Source organism: Triturus cristatus, chromosome 4_1, assembly GCF_964204655.1.
Source record: "Triturus cristatus chromosome 4_1, aTriCri1.1, whole genome shotgun sequence".
NCBI lineage: Eukaryota > Metazoa > Chordata > Amphibia > Caudata > Salamandridae > Triturus > Triturus cristatus.
Window position 1 is genome coordinate 399,622,286 of NC_140585.1, and position 14,827 is coordinate 399,637,112.

General features: G+C 48.6%; 1 protein-coding gene across 3 annotated transcripts in view; it reads left to right on the forward strand.

Moving 5' to 3' along the window:
- The window catches only part of SCUBE1 (signal peptide, CUB domain and EGF like domain containing 1), a 1,846,233-nt gene that overhangs the window by 909,344 nt on the left and 922,062 nt on the right, over positions 1 to 14,827 (forward strand). The window lies entirely within an intron of this gene.

The window sequence follows — 14,827 nt, forward strand, 5'->3', positions numbered from 1 at the left end:
CCCTTCGGAGCCGTGGTCGCCCTCCCCCGGGGCCCGTGAACTGGTTTGTCAGCCCCTTTCAAGGAGATTGGCACGATTTGGGGACTGGAGCCATGTCCACGAAACAAGATGGCGACCGGGCAAAGGTGAAATCGACCCGCCGTGGCGCAGCCCCTCAGTCTAACAGCATGGATCGCTACACCCTCCAGAAGGGCTCTCCAGAGGCGCCGCGTAGGTCCCCTGTTGGCCCGACTGATGCTCCTGCTCTGCCCGCGGATCTGACCCTCCGGGACGTCATGGGCGCCATCGCCGAGATGAAGGCCTCAGTTGACCAGCGCTTTGACACTCTGGCGCAAAAGATTGACTCGGTCCTCGTGGATGTGGGCCTGGTGAGGGCCGATCTGTCCAAGACGAATGATCGGGTCGACTCTTTGGCCCACACCACCTCGGGCCTCACAACGGACGTGGCGGCCCTCCAACAGGAGGTGCGCCGACTGGGCCAGGCGAGCGCCCTGATGGATCGTCGACTGGAAGATTCCGAAGGTCGGGCCCGGAGGAACAATGTTCGCATTGTCGGGGTGCCGGAGGGACGTGAGGAGGAGGCGGCGGATCTGTTTGTGGAGGACCTGATCCTCACCCGTCTCCAGCCCCGGGGGCTGAGTAAACTCTTCGCAGTGGAACGTGCCCACAGGGTCCCCGGAGGGAGACCTAAGGTCGGAGCCCCTCCGAGGCCTCTCATTGCCCGGATCTTCAACTTTCGGGACAGAGACGCTATCCTGCAGACTTCTAGGCAACAAGGACCGGTCAGACTCGACAATATGGACGTCAACTTCTATCCTGATTTTACTCCGGCGGTCCAGAAGCAGAGACTGAGTTTTCTCGGAGTCAAACGTCGCCTACGGGACCTGAACCTCAAGTATGCGATGCTTTTTCCAGCGAAGTTGAGGGTAGAGGTGGATGGCCGCACGCACTTTTTTGATCGTCCCGAGGCAGCCGGGGACTGGTTGGACACTTTGCCCGGGGATCGGGGCCGGGGGGGTGGGGGGGCGCGGTTGGTGGGGAGGGCTTGCCGGATCAGGACTGAGGGACTAATAGTAGGCCTTGCTCTGGACAACATTATTGTCATCATCGACTGATTGTGTAAGTTCCCCTCCCGTGGAGGTCGTACGGGGTCTCTTGGGGGCTTTCCCTCCTCCTCTGGGGGACTAGTTAGTGTTTTCATCTATGGGGCGACAGGCACACTGCACTTTGGGGGGGCTGTTTGGGCTCATGCAGGGGTGCAGGGAGGGGGGAGTTCTGTTGGGACGGGTGGGTTGGGGTGGGGTGTTGTTTGTTTTTACCGCAAGGCAAACCCTTTACTGTATTGGTGTTTTTGAGGTGCTCTCGGGGGGACGAATGATGGCTTCTATATGTGATGGGGGGTAGGGATTTGACTTTGTTGTCTTGGAACGTTAATGGACTGGGGGATAGGATTAAGCGAGGTGTGGTCCTGCAGTATCTGAAACGAATTTCGCCAGATGTGGTCTTTCTGCAGGAGACACACCTTATTGTTAATTCCTTTTGTGCCATGAATCGGCGTGGCTATCGTTTGGTGGCCCACTCGGGCTTCACGTCTGGCTCGCGGGGGGTGGGCATCATGGTTAAGAACTCGCTCCCGCTGGAAATAGATGAGGTGCGCCATGATGAGAGGGGACGCTACACTGCCTTGGTGGGGAGAATGGAGGGCAAAGTGGTTGTCTTTGTTTCAGTGTATGTCCCACCGGGGCTACAGTCCACCACCTTTGCGGACCTGGGGCGCCTCCTCCTTGACCTTCCGGGGGGGCTTCTGGTGGTTGGGGGGGATTTCAATGCGGTGGTTTCTGGGACTATGGATCGTCACCCCCCTAGGGACCTCCCCCGGGCGCAGGCGTGGCTGTCCGGCCTCTTAGATACATTGGGATTGGTGGACTGCTGGCGCTTAAAGCATCCCACGCAGCTGCAATACACCTTCCATTCGGGTGCCCATGGTAGCCTCTCGCGGCTTGACCATATTCTTGTCCCTGCGGCCTATGCTGGGAGGGTGGGAGAGGTGCGCCATCTGGCGCGGGGTATTTCAGATCACTCCCCGCTCCTGTTGCACTTTGGTGTCCTCCCGAGGGGGGAGGGCAGGGTAGCTCCAATCAATGCCTGGTACCTGCGCGACCCCACTATTCGTGCTGACCTGATTAAATCCTTGCAGCGGTATTTTGAGGAGAATGTGGGGTCTGTCCCTTCGGCCATCTCCCTCTGGGAGGCCTTCAAGACAGTTATTAGGGGGGAGGCCCTCTCCTTCATATCCCATGCCCGGAGGCGCGAGCAGGAGGAGGTGACCCGAGTGGAGGCCGAAATTACTGAACTAGAGGGTGATTTGGGGAGTGGGGTGACGGATGCTGCACTGCATGTTTTACACCTTAAGCAAGCGGCCTACAGGGCCCTCGTCACGGAGGCAGCCAGGGGCCTCAGTAGGGAGCAACAGGGGCGACTGTATGATGTGGGTGATAAGGCTGGTAAATTGATTGCGTGGTTGGATAAAAAGGAGAGAGCGAGTCGTGTGGTTCCGCTGATTGAGAGGATGGATGGTGTACGTGTCACCGAGCCAGAAGACATTGTCTCTTGCTTCGCGGATTATTTCCGCGAGGTGTATTCCCCGGTTTCTCCCTGCTCGGAGGCGGATTCTCATGCCCTGCTTCGAGATATCGCGCTGCCCTCCCTTTCGGTGGAGGACAGGGAGTCGTTGGATGCTGCTCCCACCTCGGACGAAATTGCCCTCGCTATACGCTCGGTCGCATCTGGCAAGGCCATGGGCCCGAACGGCATCCCTATCGAGTTGTATAAGCTGCGACCGGACGTACTGGCACCCCACCTCCGTGCGATGTTCCTGGCGGCCCACTCGCGGGGCTCCCTCCCGCCGGACCAACGTCTGGCTACAATCGTGGTGATCCACAAGGAGGGGAAACCCCGAGACCGGGTTACCTCCTATCGGCCTATCTCGCTCTTGAATGCGGAGCCCAAAATCCTTGCCAAGGTGCTCGCCAACCGACTGGTCGGCGTGGTGGGCGACTTGGTACACCAAGACCAGTCTGGCTTTATCCCCCATCGCAATACGGCCCTCAATCTGCGGCGCTTGCACGGGGTGCTCGCACGTGTTCCGTTTGTGCGGGAGCCGGCCATCTTGGCGTCCTTGGACGCCACCATGGCGTTTGACACGCTCGAATGGCCATACATTTGGGCGATGCTGGCGAAATTTGGATTTAGGCCGGGATTCATCAGCTGGGTCAAATTGTTGTACTCGGGCCCGTTAGCACAGGTGGTAGTGAATGGGCGAGTCTCGGCCCCGTTCGCGCTGGGACGTGGCACGCGACAGGGTTGCCCCCTGTCGCCGCTCCTGTTTGCATTGGCCTTGGAACCCCTGGCGGAGTGGCTGCGGTGGCACCCTTCCATCCGTGGTCTCCGTTGGACTCCCGAGTATGAGGACCGCGTGTCCCTCTACGCTGATGATATCCTTTTGTACCTAGCCTCCCCGCGCAAATCACTGATTGTCCTGGTTGATGTCCTGCGCTCCTTTGGCCGTAACTCAGGCCTTGTCATCAACTGGGCTAAATCATGTGTCTATGTGCTTTCCGGGGAGGCTCCCGTCCTCCCGCGGGGATGTCCGATCCAGATTGCCTCGCAGGGGTTTCGGTACCTGGGTGTCTATATCACGCTGGACCCGGAGGCCCGCTACGAGCGCAACTTGCTTCCCCCCCTCCAGCGCCTGAAGGAGGATGTCGCGCGCTGGCGGCGCCTGCCGCTTTCGCCGCTCGGCCACGCGGCATTGTTTAAGATGATGTCGTTGCCGCGCTTCCTGTACGCTCTCCAGAACACTATGGACCTAGTCCCAGCGCGCTACTTCCGTGAGGTGGAGAGTCTACAGCGCCGCCTGTTCTGGGACGGGAGGCCGCGTATAGCCCTGGCGAAGTTGACGCTCCCGTGGTATGACGGGGGGATTGCCCTCCCGGACATTAAGCGGTATTACTGGGCCTCCCAGCTAGCTGCAATTAATCACGGCCTCTATGGGCCCGCCTTGAACCCGGCATTTGAAATGGACAAGATGCTCCTGCCCGGTGGCGACTACAATCGAGCGCTCTACTCTGGCGCGCCGGATCCCCGCTTGACGGGGCCCACGCGTGTCATGGTGCGGGTGTGGCACGCGGCCAATGCAGCTATGGGGTGGAAGGACCGTTGGACCCGGGCGTCGCCGTTGTATGCGCCTCAGCGGTTGGGCTCCCTGTGGACCTCGAAGGGTTTCGAGAAGTGGGACACGATTGGCATCAGTAAAGTGGGGGACCTCTGGACGAGAGGGGGATTTAAAACATTCGAGACGCTGCAGACGGAGTATCAGCTGCAGGGCAGTGAATACTTTCGGTACTTGCAGGTCCGTCATGCGCTGGGCTCCGTCTTCCCAGACGTCGCCTCCATCCCGGAGTCTTCCCCCCTGGAGGATAGAGTGCTGGATGGCCACGTTCCGGATAGCACGATCTCCCTCATTTACAAAAAATTGATTAATGACCGCTCGGGCCTGCTGACCGGCCTCCGTGAGGCTTGGGTTGCCGACGGGCTGGAGTTGGACGACGAAGACTGGATTTCCGCGGTGGCCTCTCCGAAGGAGGTGGCCATACCGGCTCGCCTTCGCTTCGTCCAGCTTAAGATACTCCACCGGGTTTACGTGACGGGGCCAAGGCTTCTGCGTATGGGTTATGCCGAGGATGGGTTGTGTAAGCGTGGGTGTGGTGCTTTGGCGACTTTTTTGCATATTTTGTGGGAATGCCCGAAGGTGGAGCGATTCTGGCGTGGTGTGCACGAGGTCCTGCGTCTAGTTACGCATGTCGCGCTGTTGCCTGAAGCGAGGAGATGCTTGCTGAATGTGTGGGAACCAACTGATTACTCGGTTCCGCAGACGCGATGGGTGACTCTGGGATATATGATTGCTAAGCGTGACATCGCTCAACTGTGGGGATCCCAGCGGCCCCCGGCGGTGTCGGCCTGGAAAGAACATATGGATTGGTGCATGTTCCGAGAAAAGGTGGTGTATGTGGCGAGGGGCAAGCCTGGGGCGTGGGTGAAAATATGGGGCCCCTGGAACGCCTACCGCGGGGGTATCTGCGCGCCACCACTGCTGCCTGCTGCCTCACCGGCTCCGTCCCCCTAGTTGACCCCCTCCCCCAGCCCCGGGCACAGAGTTCCCCCAGTCCTGGACTTGTTTCCCTTCCCCCTCTTTAGACTCCTGTGTATGGTTGGGGTCCCTCACTTGAGGAGCACGTGTGGTTACCTTCGACTGCGGGTTGCCTTGCGGGTGTGGTTTTTCTATGTTGTTGTGTTTGTATAAAATGAAACCGTATTGTGGGCGTAGAGTCATGTGGCCCACGTTGTTGATGCCTCCTGCTTTACTTCTTTGCAACGCCAAGTGCCTTTTTGTAAGTTTGTCAGATGCTCCTGTCACTCTAGCGGCCGGCCGGAAGGTTGTAGGCCCATACTTGTATATACTTGAGATTGCAATAAACGGTTTCAACCAAAAAAATAAAAAAAATAAAAAATAAAACACAAAACAAAAAATACTGAATAGTTTCTATTTAGATAGGGTAGAATCACATTGTTTATGTAAAGTTATACAGGAGGTAGATTCTATCCAGGCACCTCTCTACTCCCTTATTTGGTACTTTTTATATATATATATATAGTAGATAGTTATAGTTAGGACCGTGTTTCCATAGGAAATCTGAAAATTCTATTTTGAATAACTTTGGCGCCGGTTGACGAATCCTCGCGAAATTTTCAAAACTAATGGAGCGCTCCGCTCAGCTCCTACCCTGAAAGTCTCGGGGTGATTCGTCAAGCGGGGGCCGAGAAAAAAGGGGGGTCCCAAAACGCGTTTTCCCCATGCATTTTCCCATAGGACCTTTAGTCGAAGGTACAGCCCTAACGGCTGAACAGAATTACTTGAAATTTGGCAAAGGGGTAGTCCTCAGGTCAGGGAAGTGCCTTTTGCATATCTGGAGTCAATCTGTTCAGTATTTCCTGAGAAAATTGCATTTAAAAGCATATACATATCTATATGCGCTTACCGTGCGCGTACCGTGCGCGCACGGTGCGCGCACCCTAACGTGCGCGAGCGTAATTGTGATTGGTTGTTAGATGTCAGTCAACATTCGAATCGGTCGAAATCAGGAAGTGTCGGCCGCCATTTTGTCTGTCGCACTGATAAGGAAAGGTGGAAAAAAGGTGGAAAACGTGAAAAGGGGGCAGGGAAGAGAGTTTCTGACCCCCTAGCCTTAGTCAGGGGGTCACAGAAGGACCCCCAAGGGTGAAACAACCATTTTATTTTATTTTTTTTAAATCGCGGGGTGCGCGCACGGTGTGCGCACGGTGAAAAACCTAAAAAATATATATATATTAATAAATACATAACTTAGCATTTAAAAAACCGTACAAATTCACTTAAAAAACCATAGGTTTCACACACGTTATAGTTAGGAATTAGCATTTAAAAAACCTTGCAAATTCACTTAAAAAACCATAGGTTTCACACAGGTTATAGTTAGGTAGACATTTCACTCATAAAAAACCAATGAAATTTCCCCGTTATAGTTAGTTCAGATAACTATAACTCGCGTGACCGCCACTCTATCACAAGGATGATGTCATCAGTGATGTCATGAGTGATGCCACTGACCATGTCATGAGTGATGTAATATGTGACGTCATGAGCAGTGGATTGCGGGCGCGCGAGTTATAGTTATCTGAACTAACTATAACGGGGAAATTTCATTGGTTTTTTATGAGTGAAATGTCCACCTAACTATAACCTGTGTGAAACCTATGGTTTTTTAAGTGAATATATATATATATATATATATATATATATATATATATATATATATATATATCGAAGAGTTCCAACTCCCGCTACTTCCTACCTCCTTGCGGCGGCGGCGAAGAAGGAGACTCAGACCCCGCTGAACTTATGGCAAGATGTTTATTCTTGAATTATAACCCACGCACGACGCGTTTCGGGCCTCAGGAGCCCTTGATCACATACGATTTTGTAAATCGCCATTACATTTTTTATGTGTTTGCTTAGTGTCCGCCCACTCCCACCATTCTGCGTCACATGATAGTTGTCATGGAAGAAAGACTCGCTTTATGCAATGACTTGTACGAAGTCCTTTACAAATATACAACTTAGTGTGCAATTGGGTATTTTCACAATGCCATCATAAAAAACCCACCGTATTTAACATAAATATTGTTAAAATACATATGCCCTTATGTTATAATTTTCTATGTCTATACACATATATATTTGTCATGTGTAATGAATGTATTTCAGGATGAATCCATCAATGCATAGAATGTAGCAGCAAATCTTGAAAATAAATAATAAATAAAAAAAGCTCATTACTGGGTAAATCCAGTGCAACGACAAAATAAAGTGCATATGTACAATAGCAGCAAGAAAAAGTTAATTAATGTTAGTGTACAAAATGGTGCAAGATGTGCAAAATATATAAATATAAAGTGCAATCGAATGTACAAAAAAAGACCAATTTCAGTATAATAAATATGCAAACAATTATAAATATTATTAACAGTAAAATTCTGCTCATGAAAAATACTATTAAAAAGACATATATTATAAGATTGCTTGTTAAAAAAACTTTTCATTATACTTAAAAAAGGTTCATATTAGGGAAAAATTATAGTCTTCTAAATGGCGACAGATGTTACATTTCCAAACGTACATTTTACATCTCATCTATGTACCTTCTATTAGTATTCCTAATTTTTACTTCGTTAAAACATGGGTGATGACAGGGCTTTGTTTATCTTTGTCTCATGGGATTACCCTATGTTGCAAATACAAAGTAACATCTCATATTTTGATGTAGGAATTCATAAAAAATTGTGCATATCCTCAGTATTATTCAACCCATTAGGCCACTTGCTGTCGAACTCAAGAATGATTTTAGTTTCAAACTGTCTTAATTGGCATTCCCTATTCCCACCCCTCCGTGGCTTCGGGATAGCAATAATCACGTAATATGTAAGACAGTTAATATCATTCGCATGGGTTCGTTTAAAATCTCGTGCCACTGGGTAAGCAAGGTCGCTGTGGAGAATAGCCCTGATATGCTGCAATATTCTGACATGCACCTGCAGCTTCGTACTCCCGATGTAGTTAAGTCCACAGGTGCACGTCAGAACATATACAGCATATTCAGTTTTGCAGTTATAGTGGCCATAGATTGGAATTGGAAAATCACTGAATGGAATTGAGTAGTGCGTATTGTTACAGCCAAATTTGCATGCTCTACATGTGGCACATTTTCTAAAAACCGTTCACTGGTTGCAACCAGGTAACAGCTTTCCTGATCTCTGGGGAATTTTTGTCAAGGATAGATCCCATCGTTTTACCTTTTCTAAATGTGATTACTAGAGTTTCCGCTAGCCTATTGCAGAACACATTGTCTGTCATCATTATGGGCCAATGTTTCTTAATAATGGCTCTAATTTTGCGTTCCTCATTACAATAGGTCGTGATTAATCTTGGGGTGTCCACCTTGATTAATCTGGTGTCTGACTCACATTGTGTCTTGATGTTATCATTTTTGAAAAGGCTATGTCTAGGTCGTGTGCTTGCTTTTCTAGTAGCTTCGCATATGATTTTATCACTGTACCCTCTAGCTTTCAGCCTTTCCACCATTTCATTTGTGCACATATTAAAATCTGACTCATTGCTGCAGATGCGCTTGAGTCTAAGGATTTCTCCATACAGTATACTTGCAATTAAATGCCTGGCATGTGAACTTTTCGCATGTAGCGTAATGTTTCCCGATGTTGGCTTTCTATATAAAGTAGTTGCAAGTTTGCCTTCTTTGATGTGCACCAACACATCCAAAAATTCAATTAGTGTCTTATGGATGTGGGATGTGAAAACTAGATTCATAGTGTTTTTATTGATATCTTCAATAAATTGATGAGCTTCTGTCTCTTTCCCTTTCCACAATATAAAAACATCGTCTATGTATCTCAGGTATGTAATTACATGTGTCTCAAATGCTGCACCTTATTGAGGACCTGTTCCTCCCACCAGCCAACATGCAAACATACGTAGCTGATGGAGAAACAGGCTCCCATCGCTACACCTCGTTGTTGTCTAAAAATATCTTTATTAAAAAGAAAAAAAATATTGTTAAGGCACCAAGAGATGAGCTCCGGAATTACTTTGTGTTCATAAAATTCACTAGTTCTTGAATCCAGAAAATGTTTTACCACTCTTAGTCCCTGGTTGTGATTTATACTGGTGTATAATGATTCTATATCAAGTGTAATTAGATATAGATCTTCAGTCCAGGTTAAATCCTCAATTTTCTTCAGAAAATCACCAGTATCTCTGACATAGCTAGGTAGGTCCTTAACTAAGTTCTGTAAAAAGTAATCAATGTATTGGCCAACCTTTTCACTTATGCTGTTAATGGCCGATATAATGGGCATACCGGGAATCTTTATATATATATATATATATATATTTATATATCTTTATATACATGTACTTGTATATCTGTTGATAAGCATATCTATGTGGCATTCATATGAAACCCACCATCCTCAAAAATAAATGGTTAACTACTATCTATTCTGATTCAAGCATGCAAATCTATGAAGGATCCAATACTGGATAAGAAAACAAGTTATTTACCTGTAACTTCAGTTATCCAGCATTGGTATTTTTCATAGATTCACATGCGACCCACCCTCCTCCCTGGAGAGGCTTCCCCTCATTGCTATAATATTACTCTTGTGACTTTGTGCTCGAAAATCTGAGGGACATGCCTCTCTGTAGAGTATTCTAGAGGGTGCTGGAGCCTGCTTGGCTGTGTTTCAACTTTGGTTCTTTTACAAAAGGACAAGGATGGGCTGCTACAGTGACTGTGCAGTCCATTATAGCCTATTATGATATGTTTTATTACTGTTATATATATATTTTATTTTTACTGTGAGACTCCCATCTCGACGGGGGTTGATTCAAGCATGTGAATCTATGAAAGATAGGTAATCAACCAGAGAGAGAGGGAGAAGTATAAGGAGTCACTCTTGATCCCCCTAATGGTAGTATTAAATAAACAACAAAAGATTGCGACCAAAAGAAAAGGAGAAACGGCAAAAGAAGTCACTCTTGTTTGTTAAAAGAACCCTCACTCACCAACCTAGTTGGTGACATGCTTCATCATTGGGTTCCCACCAGAGGCCGAGTACCTCCCTGGTGTGCTACGGCGCCGGATTACAGCGGAGCGGGGTTTTTTTGTGATTTTAAAAGTGCTTAGTCCATCTGTAAACAAACTTTGTTCGTGGAGAACTGAGCACTGCTTAAAAGCAGTGTGATGGATGTTTCAGAAACTGGCTAAATTGACCAGATACATCCATAGTGTAGAAAAGAAAGGGGTGTGGTCAGCATGTTTCTGCCTCCATTCGCTTTTTGTGAGGCTTTCGTCAGGACCAAGACACCACAGCGGTATGCGCACGCTAAGGCGCACCCCAACCTGTGATGTAGAAAGAACCGGTATGACTTACGGTTTAGGTAGTGCCTTCAGCATTATTGAAAGCCGTATGTATTTGAAGTATCCGGTAACATTATACCATGGGTCCTGGTGGGGGGCGTTGGCTTGTAGTCACACATATGCCAAAGCTCACTTTTCACTCATTCACACTTGCATCACTAAAAAGAAATGCTCCTCTATAATCAGGCGTCGTAGCACACCAAGGAGGCATTCGGTCTCTCTGGTGGGAACCCAATGATGAAGCATGTCACCAACTTGTTTGGTGAGTGAGGGTTCATTTAACAAACAAGAGTGTCTTCTTTTGCTGTTTCTCTTTTTCTTTTGATCACACTCTTTTGTTGTTTATTTAATCTATGAAAGATACCAATACTGGATAACTGAAGTTACAGGTAAGTAACTAATTTTCTTACATGCATTGTTACTCCCTAGGTTTTATGAGCCTCAGAGCACTATTTTCTGTTAGGACTTCAGGCAGGACACTGGCTCGGTCCAAACCTAGGCTGGCAGTGGTTACTTTACTCACTAGCACATCTCACTTTTATATGAGACCTTCTATAAATTTCCCTTCTTCAGCTCCACACAGAGTACAACTTAACCAGGAATGAATAAAATAATTATTTTGTCACATTTCAAAAGCTACTAATTGTATATATGGACATAGCTATTTGAATGTACTCGTGGTACTAGCTTGCATGCATTGCATTATGGGTAGGGTGGATTTACCACCCTACCCAGGGGTCCCATGGGACCTCTTTTGGTCACATATGGTACTGCACCCTGCAACATGGCTACATAAAAAACATTGGCATTTATATTGCCAAAAACTCCCACAAATGCAAAGACTGTTGCCGTTGAAAATGACAATGTTTTTTTACTTTTGCTTTTTTATACCATTGGCAATAGTGCTACGCAAATATAAGAACGTCAATGGAAATAAAACAAAAATAAACTTTCCGCCCATCTTTTTAAGTGGCTCCTGTCTCTGTCCTTTGTAAATGGTTGCTTTTTGTTGGTCAATATGTTTACTAGTCCCTCCTTAGTACCACCATGTCTCTTCTTGTAATCTCCCATGAAGGCACCCCCTGTTACATGTGCTGTTACTCACTAGGTTTTAATTACAGCCTCTGAGCACTAGTTTCTTTAAGGGTTTCTGGCAGGACACAAACCTGGTCCTAAACAAAGCTGGCAGTGGTTACTTTACTAACTAGCACAACTCACATTTATTTGAGGCCTTTTATAAAGTTCCCTTCATCAGCTCCACGCAGAGTACAGTTTAATCCGGAATTAATATAATAATTCTTTTGTCACATTTCAAATCTACTAATTATATATATGAACATAGCTATTTGAATGTACTCTTTGTACTGTCTTGCATGCAATGCATTATGGTTAAGGTGGATTTACCATATCTTCATGTAGGTTGCGGTACCCATGGGACCACTTTTGGCCACATATGGTAATGCACCCTGCAACATGGCTAAGTTAAAAACATTCAGCCTCATGCATCAAGCCAAAATCCAGTCGGTAAAATACCGAATCGCAAAATTCACCCGTTAGCGATTAAAAAATACCTACTTCAAATGCATGAACCCAAAACGTGAGCAAATAACGAATCGCAAAAAATAAATCCGCCAAAATACCGAATCGCTAATAACCAAAATGCAAAATTACCGAATCGCTAAATACCGAATTAGCAGTTACCGAAATCACTATTAGCTCCCGGAAAGTGCCAATAGCAAATAACGATTCGCACCCCAATGCAACAACAGTCGCTAATACCGAAAATCCCAAAAATCGCTATTTTGCCAGAGCTAAATAAGGGGAATCAAAACCTGGAGGTAAAGTAAAAAAAAAAAACACAAATGCAAAAAAAAATAATTCAACATGTGCAAATGATTGAGGCAATCACAAAACCCTTAAATGTGGCCCAGGAGACCCTGTTGGCTCCCACAAAATGGCTGCCCTCTACGTGCTTGCAAGGAGGATGCGTATCAATGCAGCAGGACAGCGCAGGAGAAGGGTCCAGGAGCGAGTTTTCAGACTGCGCATAACCTTGCTTGGGCAGAATGAGGACGAGGTGTACGAGAAGTATCGCCTCAATCGTGCAATGATCATGCGCCTGATTGCAGACCTGGAACCATTACTGCAGCACCAGACACACCGGACCAATGCAATCCCTGCGCACGTTCAGGTCATATGCAGCCTGCACCTACTGGCCTCAGGGAGTTTCCAGGGGGTAATTGCGGTGGCCGGAGGCGTATCGCAAAGCGCACTGTCACGCTTCTTCAAGAAATTCCTAGATGCCATGCTGACAATGCTACACACCCACATCAGCTTCCCCACAACCCCACAGCAGTTGGACCGCACCAAACAGGCATTCTACCAGGTGGCACAATTCCCACATGTGATTGGATGCATCGACTGTACGCATATCCCCATATGTCCACCCGCAGCAAATGAGTACATATTCCGGAACCGCAAGTCATACCACTCAATCAACGTGCAGGTTGTGTGCGATGCCAATAACATCATAACGGACCTAGTGGCACAATTCCCGGGGAGCACACACGACTCCTACATCTTCCGCCACAGTGGAATGCACAGGCGACTAATCAACGGAGAATTTGGAGAGGGACTCCTGCTAGGTACGTGAAAATACGCTTCCCCACACCAACACCACACATGTATGTACATCACCAATGCTAAGTCTATGCTTCTATCTTCTAGGTGACAGTGCTTACGCCCTGCGTGAATACATACTCACCCCATACATCAATCCAGCAACCCCACAGGAACATCGCTACAACGCTGCACACATCAGCACTAGGAATGTCATAGAGAGGACATTTGGGATTCTGAAGAGTCGCTTCAGAATCCTACATAAGACTGGCAGCGCCTTGCTCTACAAACCTGAAACATGCTGCCGGATAATTGCTGTATGTGCAATGCTGCACAACATTGCGACCAGAAGGGGGATACCCATAGAGGTGGACAGGAATGACGACCACCGGGATGACCAACCACCCGCCCAACAACGACAGGCACACGTCCCTAACACAGCAGAGGGCCATAGGAGGCGGACATTCATCATGCAAATTCATTTTTGAAACATGTGAGAATGAAACATTACAAGTTAGTTTGGGGTGCAACTGTTTAATGCACAGTAGCACTGAGGTTTGTGCAACAAAACTAGCTATGTAAATCATGCTCCAATTGCATAAAGTAAAATAAAATGTGCCTTAAAGTCACGTCTGTGCATACTCAGTAAGTGGATGTCCATGGTTGCCCCACCATGGTCCTGTATGCATGTCCAACTGTCTATTGGCACTTCCCACGTACCCCAAGCCTCCGCTCAGGTGTCTCCAATGCCTCACCACGGCCTGTCCCCGTGGATGCCCGCGAACTGCGGCGCCTGGTGCTGGCCTCTGCCAGTGACACGCTGCTGACACTGGAGGCAACCTCACTAGCGTCATCCCCCCCCAAAGCTGCAGCACTGCATGTGCTGCTCTGGAAGTGTTCCACAGCAGTGGTCAACTGCCCCAGTGCCTTTGCCACATCCCCGCAGAAGTGCCCAAGGTCGACCTGCAAGGACACAGTGCGGCGTGCCAACACTGCGGTACTGTTGCTGTGGCGCGTGATAGCCTTAGTAGCGGCAGCGGAACGCAACAATTGCTGTCGGTGCCTCCTCTTCTGGCACTCATGGCCCTCCCTCATGGCACTGGTGAGCTCTTGTATATCTTCCCTGAGGTGACCATTGCCCTCTGCCACCACAGTGCTCATGTCCCTGACCGCCGTGCCCATGGCCGTTACTGCGGCAGTCATGGCTCGCATTTCACGAACAAGGTGCACGATGTTGCTGCTGATGGTTGCCATGTGGCAGCTCTGCACGCGCTGTACAGACAGCATCCTCTCCTCAATGCCAGGAGTGTGTTGGAGATCCAGGTTGCCTGAGGAGACCGAACGTTGGCGAGACCTGCGCCGCTGTGTTAGCCTGGCGCGGACAGGTGGTGCATCAGGTGTTGTGATGGCGCGCTGACCGTGTCCCGTTTGTGTGGTGGGTGTTTCCATCACCGGCAAGGGCGCAACCTGGGACCTGCGCCGCGGCGCTTTGGTGGCTGTCGTGGCAGCAGCTGGTGTGGCTGGTGCTGGTGTTGCTGGTGCTGGTGGTGCTGGTGGGGTGGCAGGTGTAGGTGATGTGAGGGCATCCTGCGCTGTCTCAAGGTCTGATTCAACCG